Below are 14939 nucleotides of genomic sequence, written 5' to 3'. Positions count from 1 at the left end.
TTCAGGCAATTTCTAATAATGTGGCCCGGTTTTCCACATTTATAACAAACAGCGTTGGTATTACTTGATTCGACACTATTCGTTTCAGCATTACTTGTTCCGACATTATTTGTTTCTTTAGTTCTGTTAAACTTTGGTCCGTAGACCTCACACTTTGTCGCGCTATGCCCATTTCTTTTACACCTGTTGCAAAATGTCGTGCAAAACCCCTGATGATTTTCTTCACACCTATGACATGGCTGTTTTTGGTTTTTGTTGCCGTTGTTGTTATTGAGGTTGTTGTTGGGATTGTTATTTTTATTGAAACGGTAGTTGTAGTAGTTGTTGTTGTTGGGATGTTTGTTGTAGTTATTGTTAGGATTGCGGTTATTATTGCGATTGTTGTTGCGGTTGTTGGGATAGTTGTTGCGATTGTGGTTGTAATTGTTGTTGTTGTTGTACTGGTGACTCTTGTCACCGTTTTCCTCCTACTTCCTCTTGAGTTGTTTCGTGTTGGCTTCTTCGGCCACCTGCTCTTTAATTCTTCCCTCAATCTGATTTATGAGCTTATGAGCCATTCGACTTGCCTTTTGAATAGAAGCGGGCTCGTGTGAACTCACATATTCTTGAATCCTTACTGGTAACCCTTTTACAAACGCATCGATCTTCTCTTCTTCATCTTTAAATGCTCCCGGACACAATAGGCACAACTCTGTGAATCGTCGTTCATATGTGGTAACGTCGAACCCTTGTGTTCGTAACTCTCTAAGTTCTGCCTTGAGTTTATTGACTTCGTTTCTAGGACGGTACTGCTCGTTCATCAATTGCTTGAATGCCGACCACGGTAGTGCGTAAGCAGCATTTTGTCCTACCTGTTCAAGATAGGTGTTCCACCACATTAACGCAGTACCTGTGAAGGTATGCGTAGCGTACTTAACTTTGTCCTCTTCAGGACACTTACTTATGGCAAACACCGATTCGACTTTCTCGGTCCACCGTTTCAATCCAATTGGTCCATCGGTTCCATCAAATTCCAAAGGTTTGCAGGCAGTGAATTCTTTGTAGGAGCATCCTACACGATTTCTTGCACCGTTAGCTGCATTGCTAGATTCAGAGTTATTGTTGGTATGTAGCGCAGCCTGTACTGTGGCTATGTTTACAGCAAGAAAGGTACGAAATTCCTCTTCGCTCATATTCATGGTGTGTCGAGTAGTCGGTGCCATTTCCTTCAAAATAGCCAACTGAATCGAGTTAATCATACAGAATATTAAGAGTAGTCAATAGTATTTCGTAGCATAATATGAACTCATTTATAAAAGCTTTTTCTTCATATTAGCGTTTTATAAGTTTAAATTCGGGTACTACCTACCCGTTAAGTTCATACTTAGTAGCTAATATACAATTCAACTACTACAATTCCATATGAAAAATTGATTATAATAATATATCACATACAAATATTCTTCAAACTTACAACTTCGCTATATTACATATAACATGAAATATAGTACACTTTGATACATGACAGTTTTGAAGATAAACCTAGTTAATACGCAAGTTGTTCAGCAAAGGAAATAAAGACACGTAATTCATAAGTCCAGAAACAAGTCATGCATTCTGGTTTTACTAAGATGACTTTCCATCCTTGATCTTGTGGAAAATAACCGTTATGACCATTGGCTAGGCAGCATGTTGTAATGTCATCAAAAGGACGAGGGTTTCGTAATGTCCAACAGCCCCGTAATAATCTAAAAACCTTGTTTCTCACCCCAACTACTGAATTCGTCACTTGTGGGAAGGTTTTATTTAAAAGTTGCAATCCGATGTTCTTTTTCTCACTTTGGTAAGAAGCGAACATCACTAACTCGTAAGCATAACATGCTTCTTTATGTTGCATGTTAGAAGCTCTTTCTAATTCACGAAATCCTATGTTGGGATATGTTGAGTCAAAATAGGTTCTTAACCCGTAGCGTAAAATTGCATTTGAGTTCCCCGCATTTAACGCTTTAAAGAAAACACGGCGTAACTTACGATCTCACCAATGTGATATACCCCACCTATCAAAGGAAAGCCTTTTATAAACTAAGGCATTTCTGGAAAGTCTTTCAAATGTTTGACAAGTTAATTTTGCCATAATTAATTGTGCTGATGAATTCTGATCAACTCTAGACAAGATTTCCTCAATCATATCCTCTGGTAGATCTTATAAAATATTCGGTTGTCTACCCTTAACGTCCATTTTGTTTTTATACTGTAAAATAGACAAGGATTAGATTCGTAAAAGATAATTAACAAACAATACAAGCAATTTTTAGATAGAACATAAAAGTACAAGCACACTACAATACATATAATACACAACATGATTACAACCCTCTAATCTGAATCACTGGTTTCTTTTTCTTCGGACTTGGTTCGTTTTCCTAATTTTCTAGGAATATATGGTGTTCCTCTAATACGAGCCGTCGTTTTTCATAATGTTTTAGAAAAGCATGGTGGTTTAGAGGTTCCCGGGTCATTGTTACATTTTAGGAAATACGAATGTTGCCGATACATATAAAGTTCATCGGGGTTGGAATCGGGTTTCTCTATTTTTATACCTTTTCCCTTATTATTTTCTTTCGCTTTATTAAATTGGGTCGAGGTAATTTCTATAACATCATCGGAATCCTCATCGGGATCCGATTCATCGGAAAATTGGTGATCTTCTCAATATTTTGCTTCCTCGGCGGAAACACCGTTGACCATTATTAACTTTGGTCCGTTGGTTGAGAATTATCTTTTATTTAATCGATTTACTATAGGTATCAATATTTCTTCCTCTGGAACCTCTTCTTCTTCTGATTCCTCCTCTTCTAATTCCTCCTCTTCTGGTTCCTCTTCTTCCGGTTCCTCCTCTTCCAGTTCCTCCTCTTCCGGTTCCTCTTCGGGAATTTGTGAATCTTCCCAAAATATATTCGACTCTTCATTATTATTATGTGAATCAATGGGATTTGTATTAGAGGTAGACATCTATCACACAATATCAAACACGTTAAGAGATTAATATATCACATAATATTTACATGTTAATAATATATAGTTTCCAACAAGAAAAAAAAGGTTAAGCAATCATTTTTGAAGAAAAACACGGTCGAAGTCCAGACTCACTAATGCATCCTAACAAACTCGGTAAGACAAACTAATGCAATTTTCTGGTTCTCTAAGACCAACGCTCGGATACCAACTGAAATGTCCCGTTCATATTGATTATAAACGTTCCATATTAATTGATTTCGTCGCGAGGTTTTGACCTCTATATGAGACGTTTTTCAAAGAATGAATTCATTTTTAAAACAACCATAGCCTTTATTTTATCGATAAAGGTTTAAAAAGCATTACGTAGATTATCAAGTAATGATAATCTAAAACATACCATTTACACACGACCATTACATAATGGTTTACAATAAGAATATATTACATCAAAAATAAGTTTCTTGAATGCCGTTTTTACATAATATCATACAAGCATGGACTCCAAATCTTGTCCTTATTTTAGTATGCAATAGCGGAAGCTCTTAATAATCACCTGAGAATAAACATGCTTAAAATGTCAACAAAAATGTTGGTGAGTTATAGGTTTAACCTATATATTATTAAATCATAATAATAATAGACCACAAGATTACATATTTCAATATACATCTCATACATAGAGATAAAATTCATTTATATGGTGAACACCTGGTAACCGACATTAACAAGATTCATATAAGAATATCCCCTATCATTTCAGGAAATCCTTCGGACATGATAAAAATGAATTCTAAGTACTAATGCATCCGGTACTTTGGATGGGGTTCGTTAGGCCCAATAGATCTATCTTTAGGATTCGCGTCAATTAGTAGATCGGTTTACTAATTCTTAGGTTACCAAGCAAAAGGGGCATATTCGGCTTCGATCATTCACCCATATAATGTAGTTTCAATTACTTGTGTCTATTTCGTAAAACATTTTTAAAACTGCATGTATTCTCATCCCAAAATCCTAAAAATGAGCAATATCAAACCCCCTACATTTGAACCTTGCTAGTCCTCAAGCAAGTATAACAATAAATAAGACTTGGAGATAAATAGAAATCATTGATCAAAACCAAAGTTCAATAGTTTGGGCGGTAATTGATACCTTCATGAACGTGCACTTTGATGGCTAGAGTGATCTCCAAATACTTGCATTTGCTTAGGACCAAGCATACCTCTTTCTTCTTCTTCTTCTTCTTCTTTCAAATACTAGCACAAACTCAAACATCAAGCTTCAAACAACTACAATTCATCAATTCATCAAGTTGGGTGATGGTGGGGTGGCAATCCTTGACTATATCTTCTACTAAGCTTCCAAAGATACACCACTCTCCAAATCAAGTTCCAAATCTTCAACATCCTCTAATTTCACCAATTCAAGCCTAGGCTAATCATCTTAACATCATCAATCATCTTGAAATGAACGATCAAACAACATGCTCCCTAGAAAGGCTTAAATATCCACAAGATTTGCAATTAAGAGTAAACACATGAAGATTCAAGTTTTTTAGTGCAAACCTTTCTAGGAGCATTCTACAAACCATTACAAGCAAAGACTTCACCTTTTCACCCCAATTTCATCACCACCTAGTCAAGGATTACCCGCAAGCTTCTTTTTAGAACAATGGAGCACCAAGTCACATGAGTTATCCAAGAAAACGTTTTAGAACATGGAAAACCATATTTGTTTTTAGAAAGGGAAAACGAGTCAAGTTGTGAAACAATACAAGTGTTCCGAAAATTATGGTCTAAAGCTTTGTGCATTCCAAAGCCATCCCGCTTTTGGGACAATCGCACAGATAGCTATTGCCCCGGTATATCACCGAAGTAAACTACCTTCTTGTGTTGAAGGCGATGAGACAATAACTATCTTGGGCTCATAAAGGCGATGTGCATACAATCCATCCCGGTGGTGGGACGACCACACATGTAGCTACTTCCCCGGTAAACATACTACTCAGTGTCAATAGCGATGGGAAAGTAACTACCTTGGGTGTGAGATTGGAAGTGGGTCAATTGCTCGATACTTGGAAGACTTTACTTCCAAGCTTGGGTCTTTTAGTACACAACTTAACTTGGAAGACTTTACTTCCAAGTTTGGAAGACTTGACTTCCAAAATGAAACATTGGGAGGACTCGACTCTCCCGAGAGTGTCAAAGCTCAAGGCTTTTATTCACTCGGCTACTTCCCACATAACAAGCTTTTATGCTTATATTGAGTAAGGGTAGGAAGTAGAAACTACCCTTCCGTTAATTGATAGCATAAGGGTGCCATAGCTTTTGGCTATGGCGTGTGTTGTCTAGCAACACTAGCACGAAGCCATTGCTCCTAAAAAGGATAGCACACGGTGAAGCTCGGTGGCTCCTCTTCCCATGGTATGATACATCGGTTGAAACATCGTGAAATGATGAGACAAGTAATGTCAATATGAAATGGTGTGGATTATGAAGTATCTTACACCAAGTAGTACAACATTCGGGAGACTTAACTCCCTATCATGGATGGACTTGAATCATCCAAAAGTGTTAAAGCTTTTAGCTTTAAATACTTGATTTTGGAACACAACATGCATAGAAGACTTTAACTTCCATGCAAAAGTTTTGATTTTTCTTTTGATTTCATAATTTTGAGCACAAAAATCATTTGGAAGTGGGAGACTTTACTCCCACTTAAGAATTACAAACATGGAACAAAAGGAAGACTTTACTTCCTTAAGTTTTGAAACAATAAGAAAAAGACTTTACATTTCCACAATTTACAAGCTTTAACCTTTTAAATGTTTATGATTTGTGTTAATGTAATGGCTAGAGACTTGTTCCAAAAATTAGTTTCATCAACATTGCCAGCTTGATCTTTATAAGTATATGTGACAAGTTAACCCAAAAAGTTCCAAATAACCCAAGATTTTAACTCTCCCCTACATTTAGTTTGATGCAATGCCCTCATTGTATTAAACGATATAAAGGTTAAAATCGAGGGACATTTTAAATCAAAATAAAGAAGAGAAGAGAAAGTAAAACCAGATTTGATCAAATGATCTCTGTTGTCACCATTCGAATAAACTTATTCACCAATAATTTACAAGTCGATGAGCTTGATGCATGAACTTACTACCATGCTTGGATCAATCATCACAAAGTGTCTTGCCACTAAGATCCACATACAAGAAATAGATACCACAAACAAATCCACAAGCAATCGCAAAGTTATTAAAAACATAAGTGTGAAATTGTGCGAGAGTAGCAATACAAGTGTACAACCTCGCACCAATTCAATGATCCTTAGATCCCACACAATTATTGATAATGCTAAAAATGAACATATATTTCATAGCATTATCCCTCAAGAAAGACAAGCTTTTAGTTGTAATTGTTCTATTTACAAGTGATATTCGTTTAAATAATAAAAGGTGAAGACAAAAGACAGATTCGACTATTTGAAGATGCAAATGACTAAAAAGCTAAAAAGTATAAAGTACAATTAAAGTGGTTCAATTTATTGATGAGAAACGTCTAAAAGTTACAAGAGTACAAGCCGCAAAATGCAAAGTACAATATATTAAATAGTACGCAAGGACGTTCGAAAATCTGGAACCAGGACATGAACCAACTATCAACGCGCGACGCAACGGAGCTAAAATGACAAGTCAACTATGCATATAAATATAATATATATATATATATATATATATATATATATATATATATATATATATATATATATATATATATATATATATAATTATATAAAATTATATATCAAATTATATATATATTTAATAAGTGTCGGCAAGCTTGCAAACAAAAGTACCTGAGCTGTAAAAGAAGGCCATGCGATCGCATGGAGTCCTGTAGCTGCCCACATTCTATAAAATGCACGAGTTCTAGCCGAGTTTATTACACCATATATCAATCTCTCTCACTCTCAATATATATATTTATATTTATAATTTTAATTTTAATTTAAAGTTAATAATAATAAGGTTATAGTGGTGAATGTTTTAAGTTTGTAAGTCGAAATTCTGTCCGTGTAACACTACGCGATTAATACTCATTGTAAGTTATGTTCAACCTTTTAAAATTAATGTCTCGTAGCTAAGTTATTATTATGCTTATTTAAGCCGAAGTAATCGTGATGTTGGGCTAAATATTAAAGACGGGGTAATTGAGTTTTGGACCATAATTGGGGTTTGGACAAAAGAACGACACTTGTGGAAATTAGACTGTGGGCTATTAATGGGATTTATATTAACTAAACGATACCTCATTAATTTAATATAAAGATTACAATTTGACGTATCTATATAACCACATACGCTTAATCGGGTACGGTGGGTGGGATATCTATAAATACGAATTATCGTTCATTTAACCGGACACGGGGATGGATTAATAGTTAATGGACTCATTAAAACAGGGGTGGATTACATTCAAGGGTAATTGGTGTAATTGTTAACAAAGTAGTAAAACCTTGGATTACACGCAGTCGATAACCTGGTGTATTCATTAAACAAAGTATTAAGACCTTGTTACAGTTCGAATCCCCAATTAGTTGGAATATTTGACTTCGGGTATAAGGATAATTTAACGAAGACTCTCGCACTTTATATTTATGACTGATGGACTATTATGGACAAAACCGTATGGACATATCGAATAATCTAGGACAAAGGACAATTAACCCATGGTAATAAACTAAAATCAACACGTCGAACATCATGATTACAGAAGTTTAAATAAGCATAATTCCTTTATTTTATATCTTATCGCACTTTTAATTATCGTACTTTTTAATTATCGCAATTTTATTTATCGTCATTTTATTTATCTTATTTTTAATTATCGCAATTTTATTTATCGTCATTTACTTTACGCTTTAAATTAAGTTATTTGTATATTTAGTATTTTACATTAGGTTTTAATTGTGACTAAAGACATAAAATCGACAAACCGGTCATTAAACGGTAAAAACCCCCCTTTTATAATAATAATAATACTACTTATATATATATATATATATATATATATATATATATATATATATATATATATATATATATATATATATATATATATATATACAAATATAGTTTTAAAAATATAGCGTTAAACTTGGCTAGCTCCATGCGGAACGAACCGGACTTACTAAAAACTACACCACTATACGATTAGGTACACTGCCTATAGTGTTGTAGCAAGGTTTAGGTATATCCACTCTAATAATAAATAAAGAACTTGTGTAAAATTGTAACGTATTTAATAGTATTTCGCAATAAAAATATAACTATTTCGTATACACATCGCATAACATCAAGTATTTTTGGCGCCGCTGCCTGGGAACCCGAAAGCGAAACGCTATATATAAAAAAAAGATTTTTATTAAGTTTTAATTTCTTTTTGTAAAAATACGTTTTAAATATTAAAAATACAAAAATATAAAAAGAAAAACAAAATATATATATTTTTAAGAGTTTGTTTAAAATATATAAAATTATAAAGTATTTTTATTTTAAATTTTAAATATAAGTTTTATTTAATTTATATAAATATTTTATTAAATTAAAAACAGAAAACAAAGTAAAAAAGTAAAAAAAAAAGGAAAAAAAAGAAACTGAGCCTGCATTTTTTCCGACCTGCATTGAATTTGAATCTACAGCCCATACGATCGCATGGCTGGAGTGTATAAAACTCATGCGACCGCATGAGCCTTTCTGACACGTCTGATCCTTCAGCTGGTACGGATTAGGGTTGTTTTAATTATTATTATTATTAATTAATTAGATTAGGGTTTTATTTAAATATTAATTAGTTTTAGTTTTATTTAATTTTTATTTTAAAGTTATAATTAGTTTTATTAAATATATAAACTTAACTTTTATAAAATAATAATATAAAAATAATATTTTTATAAAAATAACTAAAATTATCATTTTTATTTCTTTTTATAAATTGTATTTTTTTAATCGTTTAATTCGTAATTTGTATATTTTTCGTTCGTAATTAGTTTGTAACTTAGTATTTTGCCGTAGCCATTTTATATTTCTAGATTTCTAGGCTTTGCCGTAAAATCCATTAAGTGCTTTTTCTTTAGACTAAGATTTAGGTGCTTTAGAATTTTACGACGTCGTTTATCGCCTTAATATTTTATAGATTTTAGTGACTTTTAAGTTATTGCCGTTTTGAATATAGAATTCCTTTTAAGCTTTAATACCTTTAGACATAAGTTTTAATTTTTAGTTTATAGACTTTTAAGTTTCGACGCGCTAATTTCTTTTTATTTTTCGACGCTTATTTTTTGACCTTTTATTTTTCAACGTTTTTCGACGCACTCTTTTTCTTTCTTATTTCTCGACGCTCTAGTTTTTAGGACATAGAATTTTTTTTATTTTCTTTAAATTTTGACGAAAAATTATTTTAAGCGGTTAAATTGATAGACATCCAAAATTTTCTGGTTCGTAGTAATAGTTGGATTTGTTAGTGGCGAGTTGTGGGATTCCGATTTAAAGGGTCCTGGCTACCTACGGCATCTATTGGCTATTCGAAACGTGGGCAAAATCAGAAAAGTCTATTAATTTGATAACTTATATAATTTTTATCTTTTATAACTAATAGGATATTCAGTGAATGCACCGAGCAAAACGTTCAACACCTTTCATATGTTCACCACTTGTAACTCGTCAAGACATCTAGCCAATATTGTCGCTGTTGATTATTCTTTAGAATCGTCATCTAGTCGACCAAGTACTCCAATTCAAATTTCCGATAATCCATTTTTTGAACCCGACCTCACAATTGAGAACCCGGAGGATATTCAGGGACAATTCAGAGATCCTGAACCACTAATCATTCCTCCTGAACCACAAATCACTCATCCAGAGATTGTCGAGGAAGAAACCATTAAGTCAGAATCCTCTAGTGATTCAGATTCAACAAATTCAATCATGGAAAATCTGGAACCTCTAAGTATGGAAGATCGAATGAGGGCTAAACGCACTGGCCAAGGTCATGCAATTACTCAACCAGACATTAATGCACCAGATTATGAAATTAAAGTACAACTTCTACACATGGTAATTAATCAATGCCAATTTAGTGGTGCGCCGAAGGAAGATCCAAATGAATATCTTCGAACCTTTAATAGGATATGTACTCTATTTAAAATTCAAGAAGTGGAGGATGAACAGATCTATCTCATGTTATTTCTCTGGACTTTAAAGGGAGAAGCCAAAGATTGGTTAGAATCGTTACCTGAAGGGGCGATTGATACATGGGATGTTTTAGTTGAAAAATTTCTTAAACAATTCTTTCCGGCATCTAAAGCAGTGAGACTTCAAGGAGAAATTGTTACGTTCACACAAAAGCCAAATGAAACTCTATATGAGGCATGGACAAGATTTGGAAAGTTTTTGAGAGGATGTCCGCAACATGGTTTAGACACTTATCAAATAGTACAAATATTCTATCAAGGATGCGACATCACTACACGAAAATACATCGATATAGCAGCTGGTGGTTCCATTATGAAGAAAACCGCAACTAAAGCTTACAAAATTATTGATAACACTGCTTCCCACTCACATGAGTGGCACCAAGAAAAAGATATCGTCAGATCATCTAAAGCAGCTAGAGCCGATTCTAGCCATGACTTTGATTCCATTTCCGCAAAGATAGATGCTGTCGAGAGACGAATGGAAAAGATGGCCAAAGATATTCACTCAATACGATTTAGTTGTGAGCAGTGTGGAGGACCACATTTGATAAAAGATTATCAACCAAAGATTATCAGAATAATTATCAACCGCCAAGGCCAATCTACAATCAAAATCAGAATTATAACCGAAATGTTCCATACAACAACCAACATGGTCCTAGCAATCAACAAGTATCCAACAATACTTACAATCAGCAAAGACCTATTTTTCTAAATAAACCACCACAAACCGATGATAAAAAAAAAAATTTAGAAGATATGATGTCGAAGATAGTTGAATCTCAAACTCAATTTTTCACATCTCAGAAACAAACGAATGAACAAAATGCTTAAGCATTTAGAAATCAAGAAGCTTCTATTCAAAATCTGGAACAAGAAGTAAGCAACCTAGCAAGGTTGATAGGTGAAAGAAAACCGGGAAGTCTACCTAGTGATACAAATGCTAACCCCCGAAATGAAACAGCTAAAGTCATTATCACAAGAAGTGGTATTACACTTAAACCACCTGAAATACCTGTAATTTATGATGATTCTACTCCTACTACACAAGAACCACAATCTGAGCAAGATAAGGAAACAGAACCGATAGTTGAAAAGGTTAATGAAGATAACACAGTTAAGGCTAAACCTTATGTTAAACCATACTAACCACTACTTTCTTATCCGAGTAAAATGAGAAAAGAACGACTTGAAGTCGAGCAATCCAAATTCTTGGATATGTTTAAACAGATAAATATCAATCTTCCTTTCATTGATGTAATTTCAGGAATGCCAAGATATGCTAAATTCCTGAAAGATCTAATCACAAATAGAAAGAAAATGGAAGAACTCTCGGCTGTTACTATGAATGCTAATTGTTCCGCAGTGTTGTTGAATAAGATACCAGAAAAACTCTCTGATCCAGGAAGTTTCACAATTCCAAGTATTCTGGGTAGTCTTAGTTCAATAGAAGCATTGGCAGACTTAGGTGCTAGTATAAATTTAATGCCGTATTCACTATACACTAAACTAGACCTTGGAGAATTGAAACCAACACGAATAAGTTTACAACTAGCCGATCGATCAGTAAAATAACCTAGAGGGATAATGGAGAACATGCTAGTTAAAGTTGGTACTTTAGTATTTCCAGTAGACTTTGTTATTCTGGACATGGAAGAAGATTCTCGAGTTCCTCTTATATTAGGAAGACCATTCTTAAACACGGCTAAAGCAATAATAGATGTGTTCGGTAAGAAACTGACCCTAAGTATAGAGGACGAGAGTGTTACCTTTTTCGTTGATAGAGCCATGCAATAACCGCAATCTACAGATGATACATGTTATAATATTCAAACTATAGATTCACATGCAGAATTGTTACAAGAATTTCCAGAATTACAAGGAACAGGAGAATGTTCTTTAGGAGAAGGAACTGAACCAATTGACGAAGCTGAAATGTTAGCTGCACTTATGACTAATGAATACGAACCAATAACAGAAGGACTTCAAGTACTAAAATAGGAAGACAAATATCGATACAAATCATCGATAGAAGAACCACCGATATTAGAGTTAAAGCCACTTCCAAACCATTTGGAATACGCTTATTTACATGGTGAATCTGAATTACCTGTAATAATATCGTCTTCTCTTACAGAAAATGAAAAATCTCAACTCATTTCTGTGCTAAAAGCTCATAAACCAGCTATTGCAAGGAAAATTCATGACATTAAAGGCATAACTACTTCGTATTGCACACATAAAATCCTTATGGAAGAAGGTCATAAAATTTATGTGAAACGCAAACAAAGACTAAATCCTAATATGCAAGATGTTGTTAAGAAAGAAATTATTAAACTGCCAGATGCAGGTTTAATTTATTCAATCTCTGATAGTCCATGGGTAAGTCCAGTTCAATGTGTACCTAAGAAGGGTGGCATGACTATCATAACAAATGAAAAAAATGAACTTATTCCTACTAGGACTGTAACGGGATGGCGTATGAAATGTCCCGTTCTTATTGATTAAAAATGTTCCATAATAATTGATTTCGTTGCGAGGTTTTGACCTCTATATGAGACGTTTTTCAAAGACTGCATTCATTTTAAAACAAACCATAACCTTTATTTCATCAATAAAGGTTTAAAAAGCTTTACGTAGATTATCAAATAATGATAATCTAAAATATCCTGTTTACACACGACCATTACATAATGGTTTACAATACAAATATGTTACAACAAAATAAGTTTCTTGAATGCAGTTTTTACACAATATCATACAAGCATGGACTCCAAATCTAGTCCTTATTTAAGTATGCGACAGCGGAAGCTCTTAATAATCACCTGAGAATAAACATGCTTAAAACGTCAACAAAAATGTTGGTGAGTTATAGGTTTAACCTATATATATCAAATCATAATAATAGACCACAAGATTTCATATTTCAATACACATCCCATACATAGAGATAAAAATCATTCATATGGTGAACACCTGGTAACCGACATTAACAAGATGCATATATAAGAATATCTCCATCATTCCGGGACACCCTTCGGATATGATATAAATTTCGAAGTACTAAAGCATCCGGTACTTTGGATGGGGTTTGTTAGGCCCAATAGATCTATCTTTAGGATTCGCGTCAATTAGGGTGTCTGTTCCCTAATTCCTAGATTACCAGACTTAATAAAAAGGGGCATATTCGATTTCGATAATTCAACCATAGAATGTAGTTTCACGTACTTGTGTCTATTTTGTAAATCATTTATAAAACCTGCATGTATTCTCATCCCAAAAATATTAGATTTTAAAAGTGGGACTATAACTCACTTTCACAGATTTTTACTTCGTCGGGAAGTAAGACTTGGCCACTGTTGATTCACGAACCTATAACAATATATACATATATATTAAAGTATGTTCAAAATATATTTACAACACTTTTAATATATTTTGATGTTTTAATTTTATTAAGTCAGCTGTCCTCGTTAGTAACCTACAACTAGTTGTCCACAGTTAGATGTACAGAAATAAATCGATAAATATTATCTTGAATCAATCCACGACCCAGTGTATACGTATCTCAGTATTGATCACAACTCAAACTATATATATTTTGGAATCAACCTCAACCCGGTATAGCTAACTCCAACATTCACATATAGAGTGTCTATGGTTGTTCTGAAATATATATAGATGTGTCGACATGATAGGTCGAAACATTGTATACGTGTCTATGGTATCTCAAGATTACATAATATACAATACAAGTTGATTAAGTTATGGTTGGAATAGATTTGTTACCAATTTTCACGTAGCTAAAATGAGAAAAATTATCCAATCTTGTTTTACCCATAACTTCTTCATTTTAAATCCGTTTTGAGTGAATCAAATTGCTATGGTTTCATATTGAACTCTATTTTATGAATCTAAACAGAAAAGTATAGGTTTATAGTCGGAAAAATAAGTTACAAGTCGTTTTTGTAAAGGTAGTCATTTCAGTCGAAAGAACGACGTCTAGATGACCATTTTAGAAAACATACTTCCACTTTGAGTTTAACCATAATTTTTGGATATAGTTTCATGTTCATAATAAAAATCATTTTCTCAGAATTACAACTTTTAAATCAAAGTTTATCATAGTTTTTAATTAACTAACCCAAAACAGCCCGCGGTGTTACTACGACGGCGTAAATCCGATTTTACGGTGTTTTTCGTGTTTCCAGGTTTTAAATCATTAAGTTAGCATATCATATAGATATAGAACATGTGTTTAGTTAATTTTAAAAGTCAAGTTAGAAGGATTAACTTTTGTTTGCGAACAAGTTTAGAATTAACTACACTATGTTCTAGTGATTACGAGTTTAAACCTTCGAATAAGATAGTTTTATATATATGAATCGAATGATGTTATGAACATCATTACTACCTTAAGTTCCTTGGATAAACCTACTGGAAAAGAGAAAAATGGATCTAGCTTCAACGGATCCTTGGATGGCTCGAAGTTCTTGAAGCAGAATCATGGCACGAAAACAAGTTCAAGTAAGATCATTACTTGAAATAAGATTGTTATAGTTATAGAAATTGAACCAAAGTTTGAATATGATTATTACCTTGTATTAGAATGATAACCTACTGTAATAAACAAAGATTTATTGAGGTTGGATGATCACCTTACAAGATTGGAAGTGAGCTAGCAAACT

This window comes from Rutidosis leptorrhynchoides, chromosome 11 (assembly GCF_046630445.1).
Source record: "Rutidosis leptorrhynchoides isolate AG116_Rl617_1_P2 chromosome 11, CSIRO_AGI_Rlap_v1, whole genome shotgun sequence".
NCBI lineage: Eukaryota > Viridiplantae > Streptophyta > Magnoliopsida > Asterales > Asteraceae > Rutidosis > Rutidosis leptorrhynchoides.
Note: the sequence above shows the minus strand (reverse complement) of the source record.